This window comes from Ursus americanus, chromosome 5, assembly GCF_024610735.1.
Source record: "Ursus americanus isolate L20-20 chromosome 5, mUrsAme1.1.p, whole genome shotgun sequence".
NCBI classification, from domain to species: Eukaryota; Metazoa; Chordata; class Mammalia; order Carnivora; family Ursidae; genus Ursus; species Ursus americanus.
Window position 1 is genome coordinate 78,038,622 of NC_142131.1, and position 15,766 is coordinate 78,054,387.

Genomic DNA, 15,766 nt, shown 5'->3' on the forward strand with positions numbered 1-15,766 from the left:
CAGCCCCGGAATTGGGGACAGGGCGGCAGAGGGCGCCAGAGCAGCTCAATTCTCAGGAAGAGTGAGACCCCCGCTCCCAGAAGCTGGGTTGTGTTCAGCACCAACTGTGGGTCTTTCGAAAAGAGGCTACGCGCGCCAAAGGAGCAGGCCCTGGCGGACCTCGGCGAGGCCACTTTACCTTTTCCAACCTGAGCTAGTGGAAGCCCACGGAACCAAGCCGGAGAACTAAGCCCCGCCCAGAAGGAATACAAAACACACGTAACCCAACCCACCGCGGCCAAGTAAAACGCTGCGCAGGCGCGCTAGATACTTCCGCCAGAAGGGCCAGGCAGGCGGAAGCGATAGCAAGGGCCTCTGGGGAGTGTAGTCTCTGCGGCGAAGGAGTCAGAAGAGAGTGGGCTTCCCCTGAGAGCCCACCCCCGGGCTTGTTTTGAGAAAACAGCAGATGAGCCACCAGTCGCGGTAGTTCAGGAAGCGTGGCCTCGTCCTCTCAGCGGCGCCCACGCTGGTCCGGGCCCTCAAAGGATTCTGGGGACTGTAGTCCCGGTGTCCCAGCAAGCCGGGCCGTGAAGGGTGCTGGCCCATCCCCTGTCCTCCAGCTTTGGGGCGTGAGCGAGGTGGGGATGGAGGAGAGTTAGGAGAGGCTGCGGTTGGGGGTCCCTGGCAAGACTTAGGGTGGCGATCTCGATTGGTTTTCATTTGAGTGTGGCGGTGGGGGGGGGGGGCGGTTAACAACTCGCAGCTCGAGGAGTGAATTCCAGGAGTGAATTAGAGGAATGAATTAGGGATGGCGAGGTTTGGCGGTCAATCCTAGGGTTGCGGGGCGTGGCTTGGGCATGGGCCCCAGTACTGCGGGTCCAGGATTTTCTTTTTTGAGGGGGGCGGTGCGGGACTGTTCTGGGCCACCTTATTGGTGGTAGTGGTGGCCCGGCTCTGGTTTTCTCTTCACGTGGTGTGTGGGGCCTAAGTTGGAAGACTCTAGGGTATTTGTGGGGTTGACATAGTCCTGGTTTGGGAGCAAACATTCCCCTGGTGGTGGTGAGGGGCGGCGTGACTCCCCAGACTGTTGATGGGGGGGGGGGGGAGGCATGAAGCCAGGGCGGGATGGTGGGTTGGAGCTCTGACCTAAATGAAGTGAAGGTGTTTGCTAGCCCGGGGCTAGCATCCGTTGCCCAATTGTGGGGAGGGGTGTTGCTTGGGTCTTGGATCCTTGGGATTTTGGAGAGTGGGACAAGGTTTGGCTTAGAGGAAACTGCTAAACATTCCCAGGTGTGAATGGGTTGGAGTGGGAGTAGGTGGGGAGGGGAGTACGTAGGATTTTTTTTGGGTGGTTAGGGCAAATTACCTTCTACAGGTTTGCTGTCCTATGATTTGTTTCCGGTGGGGGGTGCTGGCTTGGTTCAAAGGTCTTTGGGTTTGGCTAGAAACCTGGGTGACCAGTTTGGTTTGCCTGGTTCCCCCTTAGACAGTGGTTGTTAAGGGGCAGCTTTAGGGTTAGGACTGTGAGGACTGTGAATTTGGTGGTGGGTGGGTGGGGGAGATAGGGTGGTGGCCACTGGGTCTAGGCCTCTTTGTCACAGACCCTGGTGGCTGTTACGTGACACGTAATTCACTGATAAAGGCATCTCTGGTGGACCTCAGGCATTGGGACCTTTATTTTGAACTTTATATTATGACTTTTTTTTTTTTTTAAAGTAGGCTCCACACCCATTGTGGGGGCTTGAACTCACAGCTCTGAGATCAAAAATGGTGTGCTCTACCCACTAGGCCAGGCAGGTGCACCTGAACTTATATTACAGAAACTTTATATTATGGAAGAAATTCAAACATTCACTTTAGTAGAGAAAATAATGCAAGTTACACTCATGAATCTATCTCCATGGCCAATCTTGCTGTATCCAAAACCCCAACCTCACTTGAGGACTGGCTTACAGCTAGGCTGACTGGTTAAGTGTATGACCTTCTACAGTCAGAATTTAAAGCCAGGCTAAGCAACTTTATAGCCAATCTATTTTGAGCAAGATACTTGGCTTTACTGTGGCTTGGTTTCTTCATCTGTAAAGAGATCGGATGATAAACAGAGCGGTTGAGAGGCCTAAATGAGGCAAGACCCATACAGCGACTGAACAGTCTTTGGTATCTAGTAAGTCCTCAAAGAGTATTAACTCTTTCTATTAATAATAAACCTTGAGGTCCTGGAGCCACAAAGAGAATGGATTCTACTCTCCGTAGCACATTCAAGAAGGCTGTGTTCCACGGTGCTTAGTCCTAACTATTCTAGAAGCTTTGAAGAACTTTATCCTTCCATTGTAGGTCTTCTGACACCATTCACCCCTGTGTCCTCCCAGCCCCCCCCCCCCTTTCCCCCAAGCTTTGGCTTGGAGATTTACAACCTGGAGTCTGGAAACCCAGTGACAGTCCTGGGGCTAGCACCACACTTCTCTTTCCCGGGTCCAGGTTCTCAGCCTCCTGCCTTTCTGGAAAGAATGGCTTGTTGGGAGGGAGGATCTCAACAGCACACTCTAAGGTATGTACCACTGATCTTTTGTGGTCCTGTAATGTCTTTTCTGCTCCAAATAGTAGTTGGACTGCCTTTGTTAGTCCTTGACTTCTTGGGCCATGCAATGCCCCATCTGGAATTTGGAGCCCTAGCTGGTCTGGAGGAAACAAGACCATTCAAAGGGAAAAGGCCTTCACAGGAAATGGTGCCCCAAACCTGTGGCCCTTTCACAGGGTTCCTCCATCTTTGCCCCAGCCCTTCTCCCACTGCCTCCAGGTGGCTGCGTTCCCAGGCCCACCAGTGATGTGAAAACAAAGCAGTACCTAAGCCAGGTGTTGGGCTTGCAATTACTGTTGCCTCAGTGAGTTTCAAGTTATGAACCAAACACTCCATTTTGCAGAGGAGAGAAATGGTTTCTTTATTAGGAAGATAAAGAAACTTTCCCTGTATAACATTGCTAGGGTCAGGTGGAACTAAGATTTGGAAATAGCTGCCCATTTTCCCCCCAAACTGTTAATTAATTTTTAAAAAGATTTTATTCCAATTCCAGTTAGTTAACATATAGTGTAATATTAGTTTCAGCTGTACAATTTAGTGAGTCAACACTTACAACACCTGTTACTTGTCACAAGCACCCTCCTTAATCCCCATCACCTATTTCCCCCATCCCCCTCTCCCCTCCCCTCTGGTGACCATCAGTTTGTTCTCTGTAGTTAAGAATCTGTTTCTTGGTTTGTCTTTTTTTCCCCATGCTCATTTGTTTCTTAAATTCCATATATGAGTGAAATCATATGGTATTTGTCTTTCTCTGACTGATTTCATTTAGCATAATACTCTCTAGCCCCTTCCAAGTTGTTGCAAATGGCAAGATTTCATTCCATTCAATGGAATAATATTCCATTGTGTGTATGTGTGTGTGTGTGTGTATCACATCTTTTTTATAGCTTTTAAAATTAAAAAAAATTTTTAAAAGATTTATTTATTTGAGAGAGAGAGAAAGAGTGCTTGTTGGGGGAGCAGAGAGAAAAAATCTCAAGCAGACTCCTCACTGAGCGGGGAGCTTGAGACAGGGCTCGATCTCACAACCCTGGGATAATGACCTGAGTCAAAATCAAGAGTCAGCTCTTTAACCAACTGAGCCATCCACGTGCCCCTATACCACATCTTCTATATTCATTCATCACTCGATAGGACACTTGGGCTGTTTCCATAATGCGGCTATTATTGATAATGCTGCTATAAATATCAGGGTGTATGTGTCCTTTTGAATTAGTATTTTTGTGTTCTTTGGGTAAATACCTAGTAGTGCAATTGCTGGATTGTAGGGTAGTTCTATTTTCAAGTTTTTGAGGAAACTCCATGCTGTTTTCCAGAGTGGCTGCACCAGTTTGCATTCCCACCAATAGTGCAAGAGGGTTCCCGTTTCTCCACATCCTTGCCAACACCTGTTGTTTCTTGGATTGTTAATTTTAGCCTTTCTGACAGGTGTGAGGTGATAGCTTATTGAAAAATGCTGGTGGTATTTTGATAGGGATTGCATTAAATGTGAAGATTGCTTTAGGTAGTATAGACATTAAAACAATGTTTGTTCTTCCAAATCCAAGAGCCTGGTGATGGTAAATGGTATTGATTCTTAAATTTCTCTTTCTGCTGCTTCATTATTGGTGTACAGAAATGCAACAGATTTCTGTATGTTGATTTTATATCCTGTGGCTTTACTGAATTTGTATATCAGTGCTAGCAATTTTTTGGTGGAGTCTTTCAGGTTTTCTATATAGAGTATTATATCCTCTGCAAATAGTGAAAGTTTTATTTCTTCCTTGCCGATTGGATGCCTTTATTTCCTTTTGTTGGCTGATTGCTGTGGCTAAGACTTCCAATACTATTTTATTTTATTTTATTTTATTTTATTTTTTAAAAGATTTTATTTATTTATTTGACAGAGAGAGACAGTCTGTGAGAGAGGGAACACAGGCAGGGGGAGTGGGAGAGGAAGAAGCAGGCTCCCAGCAGAGGAGCCTGATGCAGGGCTCGATCCCAGAACGCTGGGATCACACCCTGAGCTGAAGGCAGATGCTTAACGACTGAGCCACCCAGGTGCCCCCCAATACTATTTTAAATAAAAGTGGTTAGAGTGGACATCCCTGTCTTGTTCCTGACCAGAGAAGAAAAGTTCTCAGTTTTTCCCCATTGAGGATGGTATCAGCTGTGGGGTTTTCATACATGGCCTTTATTTTGTTGAGGTATATTCTCTCTAACCCTACTTTGTTGTAGGTTTTTATCATGAATGGATGTTGTACTTTGTCAAATGATTTTTCTGTATCTATTGAGAGGATCATAGGGTTCTCATACTTTTTTTTCTTAATGTGGTGTGTCACGTTGATTGATTTGTGAACCACTCTTGTAGCGCAGGAATAAATCCCACTTGATTTTGGTAATGATTCCTTTAATGTACTGTTGAATTTGGTTTGGTAATATTTTATTGAGAATTTTTGCGTCCATATTCACCAGGGATATTGGCCTGTAGTTCTGTTTTTTTAGTGGAATCTTCATCTGGTTAGGATATCAAGGTAATGCTGGCCTCATAGAATAAATTTGGAAGTTTTCCTTACTTTTCTATTTTTTGGAAGAGTTTGAGAAGAACAGGTATTATCTCTTCTTTAAATGTTTATAGAATTCACCTGTGAAGCCATCTGGTTCTGGAGATATTTTATTTCTTCTTTTTTTTTTTTAAATATTTTATTTATTTGTTTGAGAGAGAGCACAAGCAGGGGATCGGGCAGAAGCAGAGGGAGAAGCAGACTTCCCTCTGAGCAGAGAGCCCAATGTGGGGCTCGATCCCAGCACCCTGGGATCATGACCTGAGCCAAAGGCAGATGCTTAACTGACTGAGCCACCCAGGCACCCCAGATTTTTTATTTCTGATTCAATTTCTTTACTGGTTATCAGTCTATTTGTGTTTTCTGTTTCTTCCTGTTCAGTTTTGGTAGTTTATATGTTTTTGGAATTTATCCATTTCTTCCAGGTTGTCCAATTTGTTGGCATATACATTTCATAATAATCTCTTATAATTGTTCATATTTATATTTCTGTGGTGTTGGCTGTGATCTCTCCTCTTTCATTCATCATTTTATTTATGTGGATCCTTTCTCTTTTCTTTTTGATAAGTCTGGCAAGGGATTTATTAATTTTATTAATTTTTTTCAAAGGGCTCCTGGTTTCATTACTCTTCTGTTTTTTTTTTTTTTTGTTTCTATATCATTTATTTCTGCTCAAATTTTTATTAGTTTCCTTCATCTGCTGGCTTTAGGCTTTGTTTGTTCTTTCTCTAGCTCCTTTAGGTGTAAGATTAGGCTGTTGTTTGAGATTTCTCTTGCTTCTTAAGATAGGTCTGTATTGCTATATACTTCCCTCTTCGGACTGCTTTTCCTTCATCCTAAAAGTTTTGAACCATTGCATTTTCATTTGTTTCCATTTACTTTTTTATTTCTCCCTTGATTTGCTGGTTGACCCATTCATTGTTTAGTAGCATGTTGGTTAACCTCCATGTATTTGTGGTCTTCCCAAATTTTTTCTTGTGGTTGACTTCGAGTTTCAAACTGATGTGGTTGGAAAAGATGCATGGTAAGATCTCATTTTTTTTGTACTTGTTAAGGGCTGAATTGTGACCTAGTATGTGATCTACTTTGGAGAATGTCCCACGTGCACTGGAAAAGAATGTTGTATCCTTCTGCTTCAAGAAAATGTTCTGAATATATCGTTAAGTCCATCTGGCACCATGTGTCATTCAAAGCCATTGTTTCCTTGTTGGTTTTCTGCTTAGATGATCTGTCCATTGACATAAGTGGTATGTTAACGTTCCCTACTCTTATTGTATTATTATCAATGAGTTCCTTTGTGTTTGTTATTAATTCTTATATATTTGGGTACTCCCATGTTTGGTGCATAAATATTTACAATTGTTAGATCTTCTTGTTGGATAGTCCCCCATATTATGATATAGTGCCCTTCTTCATCTCATGTTACGGTCTTTGGTTTAAAATCTGGTTTGTCATATATAAGTATTGCTACTCCAGCTTTCTTTTGACTTCCATTTGATGATTAATGTTTCTCCATCCCCTCAATTTCAGTATGCAGGTGTCTTTAAGTCTAAAATGAATCTCTTGTAGGCAACATGTAGATGGATCTTTTTTTTTTTTTAATCTATTCTGATACCCTATGTCTTTTGATTGGAACATTTAGTCCATTTACATTCAGAGTAAGTATTGATAGATATGTATTTAGTGTCACTTTATTACTATTCTGTAGTTTTTCTCTGTTCCTTTCTTGTCTTTGTCACTTGTGGTCTTTCCTTTCCACTCAAAGAGTGCCCTTTAAGATTTCTTGCAGGGTGATTTAGTGGTCATGAACTCCTTTCCTTTTTGTCAGGGAAATTCTTTATCTCTCTTTTTCTGAATGACAGCCTTGCTGGATAGAGTATTCTTGGCTGCAAATTTTTCCCATTCAGCATGTTGAATATATCATGCCACTCCCTTCTGGCTTGACACATTTCTCTTGAGAAATCTTCAGCTAGGCTTATGGGTCTTCCCTTGTAAATTAAGGACTTCTTTTCTCTTGCTGCTTTAAAATTTTTTTCTTTATCACTATGTTTTGCAAATTTAATTACAATATGTCTTGGTGTTGGCCTGCTTTTGTTGGTTTTGATGGGAGTTTTCTGTGGCTCCTGGATCTGGATGTCTGTTTCCTTCCCAACATGAGGGAAATTTTCAGCTATGATTTCCTTAAATAAATTTTCTGCCCCCTTTTCTCTCTCTTCTTCTGGGATTCCTATAATATGAATGTTATTATGTTGATGGAGTCACCGAGTTTTGTTTAAGTCTATTAATATGTTCCATAATTCTTCTTTCTCTCTTTTGTTCAGCTTCCTTATTTTCCATTATTTTGTCCTCTCTATCACTTACTCATTTCTCTGCTCTTTCTAGCTTTGTGTTCATTGCATCAAATCTGTTTCCAATCTCAGTTATTGTAGTTTTCATTTCTGACTGATTCTTTTTTTTAACTCTTTTATCTCTGTGGTAAGGGTCTCCCTGTTGTCTTCCATTCTTTTCTCAAGCCCAGTGAATATCCTTATGATTGGAAAGTTCTCCATCAGAGATGTTACTTATGTCTGCTTTGTTTAGATCTCTGGCCACAACCTTATCTTGTTCTTTTATTTGGGATGAATTCTCCATCTTGGCATTTTGTCTAAGTCTCTGCCTTCTTCTGTGTGTTAGAAAAATCCCGTTATGTTTCCTGCTCCTGAGACTAATGGCTTTATGAAGAAATCATATAGTGTCCAGGGCCTGGCATTTCAGGGAGTGTCTCTGGTGTGTGCTCTGTGTACTCTGCTGTTGTATTTTGGTTGCCGTATCCCTCAAGTCAGTTGTTTGCAGAGGCTCTCCTTATCTGCAGAGGGTGGTGTCTGGTCTGGGCCATGGTGAGTCTAACTAGGTGTGCTCGTTAAATGAGACCTGATACTATTCCACTAGAACTGAAGCCCTGCAGAACTCTCTGGTTGGGAGATGTGGTGTGGACAGGGATTTCTGCTGGTCTTCTAGGGAAGGGGCCCACCATTGCACTGGGACTGAGGCAAGTTTGACTGAGAAGGTTGATACTGCCAGAGTGGAGGGGTATGGGATTCAGTGTAAGCAGGTTAGGCAGCCAGTGTTGGTGCTATGCTGCTTGTTGCAGACAGCTCTGTGTTTATGCTGGTGGTGGTCGTGGGGGGCAGTAACTGCATCAGCCAGCTCCTTTGTCCCCAGAGTGGTGCCTCTGTGGATGCTGCCTCTCGGGGAAGCATTCTGAGAAGAGAGAATATTCCCCGCCCCGCTCCGTGCTCCCCCACTCCATGTCCCAGTTTTTCAGATTTCTTTTTCCACGCTGTCCACCTCCTCATTGTTTGCCTGCCTTCTCTCCAGGAGAAGCACAGTACCCTTTGGGGCTCTATCCCTGTCAAGACTGCTGATCTTTAAAACTCCAGGCTTTAGGGACGTGGTGTGGACAGGAGCCTGCACTCATCTTTTGGGGGAGGGTTCTGCCTTGCTGGGACTGAGGCAAGCTTGACAGAGAAGGGCTGTTATGCCCAGAGTGCAGGGCTGTGGGACTTAGTGTAAGTAGGTGAGGCAGCCTGTGTTGGGGTTGAGGTGCTCTCTGCAGCTGGCTCTGTGTTTATGCTAAGGGGTGCAGGAGGGAAATGGCACCGGCTGTCTCCTTTGTCTCTGGAGAGGTACTTCCCTGAACTCTGCCCCTCAGGGACTGCTCCAAGAAGAGCAAATAATCTTCCCCCTCTGTGCCCCAGGTGTTCCTCAGACCATGCTGTCTGCCCTAGGGTTGTTTGCTTGCCTTTTCTCTAGGAGTAAGGTAGCACCCTCAGGTCTATATCCTAGCCAAGCCCTCTGACCTTTAAAACTCGTCTTCAAGCCCTGTTGGTTGTAAGGACTGAGGAAATTCAGCCCCTCTTGTTTTCCCCAAACTGCATCTCCTTACTTCCTACCTTCCTCCATGTGGCTTCTTCTCTCCCTCTAGTTGTGGAGCTTGTTCTGTCAGTCTTCTGGTGGATTTCTGGGATATTCAGAATGATTTGATAGTTATCCAATTGTGATCATGGGACTGGAGAGCCTAGGGTCCTCCTACTCTGCTGCCATCTTAGCTCCCCCACCTATATTTATTTTAACTATTAACTTTCACTGCATTTTTATCCACTCTTGGTTCATATGTATTATTGTTCATATGCATAATTATCATTTTAAGATATTTCTTTTGGCTACGGTATATATTTTTTTGGAATCCAGAATTCTACTATTTTATTTTTGAGTCTATGGGGTTTTCCCCCCAGCTTTATTGAGATATAATTGATATATAGCATTGTGCAAGTTTAAGGTGTACAACATGATGATTTGATGCACATATATAATGAAAATGATTACCACTATAAGGTTAGTTAACACATCCATGACCTCGTAATTTTGTGTTTTTTTTGTGTGCTGAGAGCATTTAAGATTTACTCTCTTAGCGACTTTCAAGTATATAAGCCAGTACTTTTATCTGTACTCACCATGATGTACATTATGTCCCCAGAACTTACTCATTTTTTAAAAAGATTTTATTTGTTTGACAGAGAGAGAGAGAGAGAGAGGGACAGCCAGTGAGAGAGGGAACACAAGCAGGGGGAGTGGGAGAGGAAGAAGCAGGCTCCCAGCAGAGGAGCCTGATGTGGGGCTCGATCCCAGAATGCTGGGATCACACCCTGAGCCAAAGGCAGATGCTTAACGACTGAGCCACCCAGGCGCCCCCAGAACTTACTCATCTTATAACTGATGAAGATGTAACTTTGGCTAACATTTCCCCATTCCCTCCTACTGCCAGCTCCTGGCAACCACCATTCTATTTTCTATCTATCAGTTTGCCTTTTTAAAGATTCTACATATAAGTGAGATAATACAGTATGTTCTCTTTCTGTCTGACTTATTTCACTCAGCACAATGTCCTCAAGGTCCATGTATATTGTCACCAATGGCAGGATTTCCCTTTTCTGTGGCTGGATAGTTTCCATTGTATTTATGCCACATTTTATTTATCCATTCATCTGTCAGTGGACACTTATGTGGTTTTCATGTCTCGGCTATTGTAACTATTGCTGCAGTGCACGTGGTAGTGCAGATATCTCTTTGATAGTGATCTCATTTCCTTTAGATATATCCCCAGATGTGATATTTCTGGATCATGTGGTCGTTCTATTTTTTCCTTTTTTGAGAAACCTCCGTACTGTTTTCCATAGTGGCTGTTCCAATTAGCAATCCCACCAGAAGTGTAGATTAGCTCTCTTTTCACCACACCGTTGCCAACATTTGTGACTCTTATCTTTTCTGGGCATGTGTGTTTTTGCAATAATCCTATCTGTATGAACTTCCCTCTAGTATTCCCTTGATTGACACTTCTTGTCCACCTCTTTAATTCCATCCTTCTGAAACATTAGTGATCCTCAGTCTCCCCATGTTATTTTGTTTCTGTGAGGAAGGCCTGCTTCAGTTGCTCAGTGACCCTACCATCCATTCATCTGTTGCTCAGTCTCAGGACACATTGAAGAGTTTTTAATTATCTTAAAAAAAAAAAAAACCAACTATTCATCCAAATAAGTCAGTCAGAGAAGAACAAACTCCATATGATTTCACTTAATGTGGAATTCAAGAAACCATACAAATGATGATAGGGGAAAAAGAGAGAGACAAATCAAGAAACAGACTTTTAACTATGGAGAACACACTGATGATTACCAGAGGGGAATATGTGGGGGATGGGTGAAATAGGCGATGAGGATTAAGGAGTGTACTTGTGATGAGCACTGGGTGTTCTGCATAAGTGTTGAAATCACTACATTGCACACCTGAAACTAATATCACACTGTATGTTAACTAGAATTTAAATAAAAACTTAAAAACAAAACAACCTATTAATCTAATATTAATTGGACACACATTATGATGAGGTTGGATCTGGAATTCTGGATTTTTCTTTTTGATTTGTAAATATTAGAATTTCTGTGGGCATCAGGAGTCAAAATCCTTTCAGTAAACAGGCCCTGGACCATGTCTGTCTTCTGAGGGTCCACCTGTCCCCAGTGGTCCTCATATACTGCTTGAGCCCGGAGACTTTAATTCAGATTTAGTGCACACATTTCTTGAACAACTCTCCTGTCCTGCCTCATACATATGAGGGGAGGGGTGCCTCCAGACCAAGCAACCAATATGCCAGTCAGTCGCCTTTCTTATAGGGAAGTTCCCTGTGAGCATTTTCTACCTATAGTTTGTTATCTTCAGTAGGAGAAAACAGTTGTGTCAGATATTTATATCACAAATAAGTGTAGCAGGGCGAAAAGGCCAACTGTACTTGCAGCCATTTACAGAATGGCCTCTACTGCTTGCTTGAAAGGATTCTTGTCTGGATAACACATAGAAACTCTACTGGTATGGATTTTCCGGATTTTAGTTATGGGTAAAAGAGGAATGAAAAGTAGTTCCTGTAGAGGGTATATTGGTGGGACACAAAGCTTGTGTTTGAAAGCTGTCACATGTTTCTTGGGGGGGGGTGTCAAGTCTCAAGATAAGAGGGGTGGCCTGGGCTGCCCCACCTATGACTACTCTGACAAAAACTGCTTTCTATTTTTTTTAATTAAAATTTTATTTGTTTATTTGACAGAGAGAGCACAAGTAGGGGGAGCAGCAGGTAGAAGGAGCGGGAGAAGCAAGCTCCCTGCTGAGCAGAGAGCCCAATGTGGGGCTCGATTCCAGGACCCTGGGATCATGACCTAAGCCAAAGGCAGATGCTTAACCAACTGAGCCACCAGGCCTCCCAAAACTGCTTTCTCTTGAGTGGAACCAAAGCCAGAAATCAATTTCTGTGTCGACTGCCCCTTGGCCTTCTGCAACCAACTCTTCTTCAGCCAACATCTTCTGCACAGCCATCCCCCTAGGACCATCACAGTTTGGGGTGCAGAAAATCACCTTCAACCAAGGGATCTTTGCCACAAGACACAAGAACAACAACTTTCTGCACAAAGCTGCTGGAGCAACAGAGCAGAAGCACATGAGAAAGAAGATACCAAGTCCTAGTTATGGAGGACAAGTAAAAGGGGGTCCTAGGGGTGCTTTACAGCCCACTGCTAGGACAGCCTCTACACATTAAGGGAGGAAATAGCAACAGAGTGGCAGGCATAGAGCCCAGCCTGTTAAAGAGGGCAAGCCCCCAGGAAGCAGACACCTATGAAGGGTGTAGACTTTCGGGATGTGGAGCAGTCAGTTGGGCAGAGTGTGAGAAATGCCTTAGCCAGCAGTCAGACCTCCCTCATATGGGACACACTGAGAGGAGAGGACTTATGGGCAGGCTTTGGCAGTAAGTCATCCCTCCAGAGACCCCAGAGGATGCACCTGGGTAAACAGCCCTTCGTGTGCCAGGAACATGGGTGAGGCTTCAGTTGGAAGTCAAATCTTCACAGACATCAGAGTTCACACCCAGGGAAGAAGTGTTTTCTATTCAGTGAGTGTAGGCGGTTTTTACTAAGAAATCAACCGTCATTGCACATCAGAGGACACACTCAGGGGAGAAGCCATATGTGTGTAGGGATTGTGGGCCTGGCTTTAGACACGTCAATCCTTGTGGAACACCACAGAATACACTCAAAGAAGACATCCTTAGTGTGCAGGGAGTATGGACAGGACTTCTGACTAAAGTCCAGTCTCCTCAGACACCAGTGCACACATGTGGCTGGGCTGTGCCTTACGTGCCTGGAGTGTGGGAGCAGCTTCAGCTGTAAGTCAGCCCTGGTGAGACACCTGTGGACACACTTGGGAGAGAAACACTTTGTGTGCAGGGTGTGTGGGCTTCAGCTTTAAGGGAGCTCTCTTCAGAAACCAGAAAGCACACCAGGGGAAGAGCAGTGGCTCTTTGTGTTCAGGGAATGTATGAAAAGTTTTAGTTGTAACAGCCCTTCAGTGGACACCAGCAGACACACTCAGCAGAGAAGCCTTTTGTGTGTAATAAGTGCGGACAAGGCTTTGGCCTGAAGTCAGATCTCGTCACACATCAGAAGAGACAGGGGAGAAGTGTTTGTGTCTAGGGAATGTTGAAAAGGCTTTAGATGGCAGCAAGCCTATGTCAGATATAGGATGTGCCCAGGGGAGAATATCTGTGCAGGCCGTGTAGATGAGGCTTTACTTGGAAGTCACATCTTAGTGTATACGGAGAACAAAATTTGGTCATCACCACCCACCCCAGCACAGAGAGGCTTCAGGAATGGTTTCCTGCCCTTTACATTACTCCGTGAATGTGAAAATGGCATGGGAAGCAATAGAAAAACGGAGTTTTTCTTGTCAAGAAATAGTCAAACTGTGGTCTGATTTCTCTCCCTGGGTCATTTGTTATAACGTGAGTTCTTAACTGTAAACACACACCTTATTTATTTGTGAGGACGGAGGACATCAGGACTGGTATAGAGAACTCAAACGCAGCCTTCATTTCCCCCAAGAAATTGAACTGAGAAAAATGAGTCCAGAGTTACATTTGTATTTTTGTTATAGAATCTAAAACTGCTGTCAGGTGGACGAGAGTTCCAGGTGTGGGAGACAGGTCTCTTGGGGGATCTTGTCTTTTGATTTGGACGATCCTTTTGAGGTTTGTTTAACAAGGAGCCTCAGCAGAGTGTCTTCCTCCAGGGCAGAGAGCAGATTTGTTTGGTTTCTAGGATAATAGAGAATGTCTTTCCAGGACAAAATTTGGGCAAGTTTGCTCGCAGCTGCTATAGAAAGATTGGGGATTTTCTAGGCTTGGAGATCCACAGCTGTGACACAAACCCATTGTGACCTATCCCCCCAATCCCACTTCCATGTCACCCCTTTGTGATGTAAGGCATATGGGGAGCCATGAACAAGAAGCTCATGTTGTCTATTGTATCATGAGTAATAAAGTCCCTTTTCTATGGTCCAGGAGTTTGGGGTCTTCCACTAGAATCCATGAAACTGGCAAGCTAGAGTATGGTGAAGTTTGACTTTTCATAGTTTTTTTTAAGGGGGGCATGATTAAAAAAAAAAACCATAAAAATCTTTGTTGCGATGTAATTCACATACCATAAAATTCACCCTTTTAAAGTTTACAAGGCAATGACTTTCAACATATTCACAGAGTTGTGCATCTATCACAATTTTACAATGTTTTCATTACCCCAAAAAGAAAACCCATAGCTATCATTCCAAAATCCCTACATCCCCACAGCTCTAGGAAACCACTAACCTGCTTTCTGTTCTTATAGATTTTTCTCATTCTGAACACTTCATATTAATGGAATCCTACAATATGCTGTGGCCTTCATGAATGGCTTCTTTCACTTAGCATGGTATTTTCAGGGTTCATGTTGTAGCATGCATCAATACTTCGTTTATTTTGTTGCTGAATAGTATTCCATTTTGTGGATATACTACACACTTATCTTTGTTTCCACTTTTTGGTTACTATAAGTAATGCTGCTCTGAACATTCACGTATAAGTTTTTGTATGGACAGATGTTTTCATGTCTCTTGGATATATATATATATATCAGAGTGGGATTGCTCAATGATATCATAAAGTTTAGAGATCAAAACAGAAATCATTGAAATAGAAAACAGAAAAACAGAAAATGAATGAAACACCTGGTTCTTTGAGATCAATAACATGTCAATAAATCAATTATTTAGATGGAATAGACAAATTTATAAATGACAAACTACTAGTATAGTAGACCTGAGCAAGATGGTGAAATGAGAAGACCCAGGCTCCTTTTCTTCAATGGGGATAACAATATATGAACCAAATAGCCTTTCTGAGAACTTTAGAAACTGGTTAAGAGGTGGCAGAACCCCAGGCAAGTGCAAAGCCAAGAAGCATTGTATCAAAGTAAGTAAGAGAGTTTATTGCACGTTGCACACCATAGACCCCCCCCCCCCCGCTCCCTAGCACAACACACTTTTAAACAACCAATGGGTCAAAGAAGAAATAACAAGGGAAATGAGAAAATATCTTGAGACAAATGAAAATGAAAACACAACACACCAAAACTTATGGATGAAGTGAAAGCAGTACAGAAAGAACACTGGTATAAGACTAGTGGTAAAAGCAACATTAAAAAAAGGAGAAAGATCTCAAATCATCTACCCAACTTTACACTTCAAGAAATTAGAAAAAAGAATAAACTAAACCCAAAGTTGGCAGAAGGAAAGAAAGAATAAAGTAGAGGTAAATAAAGAATAGAAAGACAATAGAATTAACAAAACTAAGAGTTTTTTGAGGAGTACAACAAAATTGACAAACCCTTATCTAGATTAAGAAAAAAGAGGTAAGGCGCAAGTAAAATCAGAAATGAAGGGGGGGGATGTTAAAGCTGATGCCATAGAAATAAAAAATATTTGAATACTATGAACAATTATATGCCAACAAATTGGATAACTTGAAGAAATGGATAAATTTCTAGAAACATAACATACAAAGATTGATTCATGAAGAAATAAAATCTGAACAGATCTATAGTTAGTAAGGAGATTGAATCAAAACCCAACAAAGAAAAGCCTAGGACTAGATGACTTCACTGGAGAATCTTACCAAACATTTAAAGAAGAACTAATACTACTTTCTAAAATCTTACCAAAAACTGAAGAGTAAGGAACACTGCAAAAATTATTTTATGAGGCCAGCATCACCCTG

At 42.7% G+C, this 15,766-nt stretch overlaps 1 long non-coding RNA gene across 1 annotated transcript; it reads left to right on the plus strand.

Moving 5' to 3' along the window:
- The first annotated feature begins 1,507 nt into the window (after positions 1–1,507).
- LOC123799340 (uncharacterized) lies at positions 1,508–13,264 on the plus strand. The gene is made up of 2 exons (XR_006781591.2): positions 1,508–2,527; positions 11,735–13,264. It is a non-coding gene; the product is annotated as an uncharacterized LOC123799340 (long non-coding RNA).
- The last annotated feature ends 2,502 nt before the right edge of the window (positions 13,265–15,766 follow it).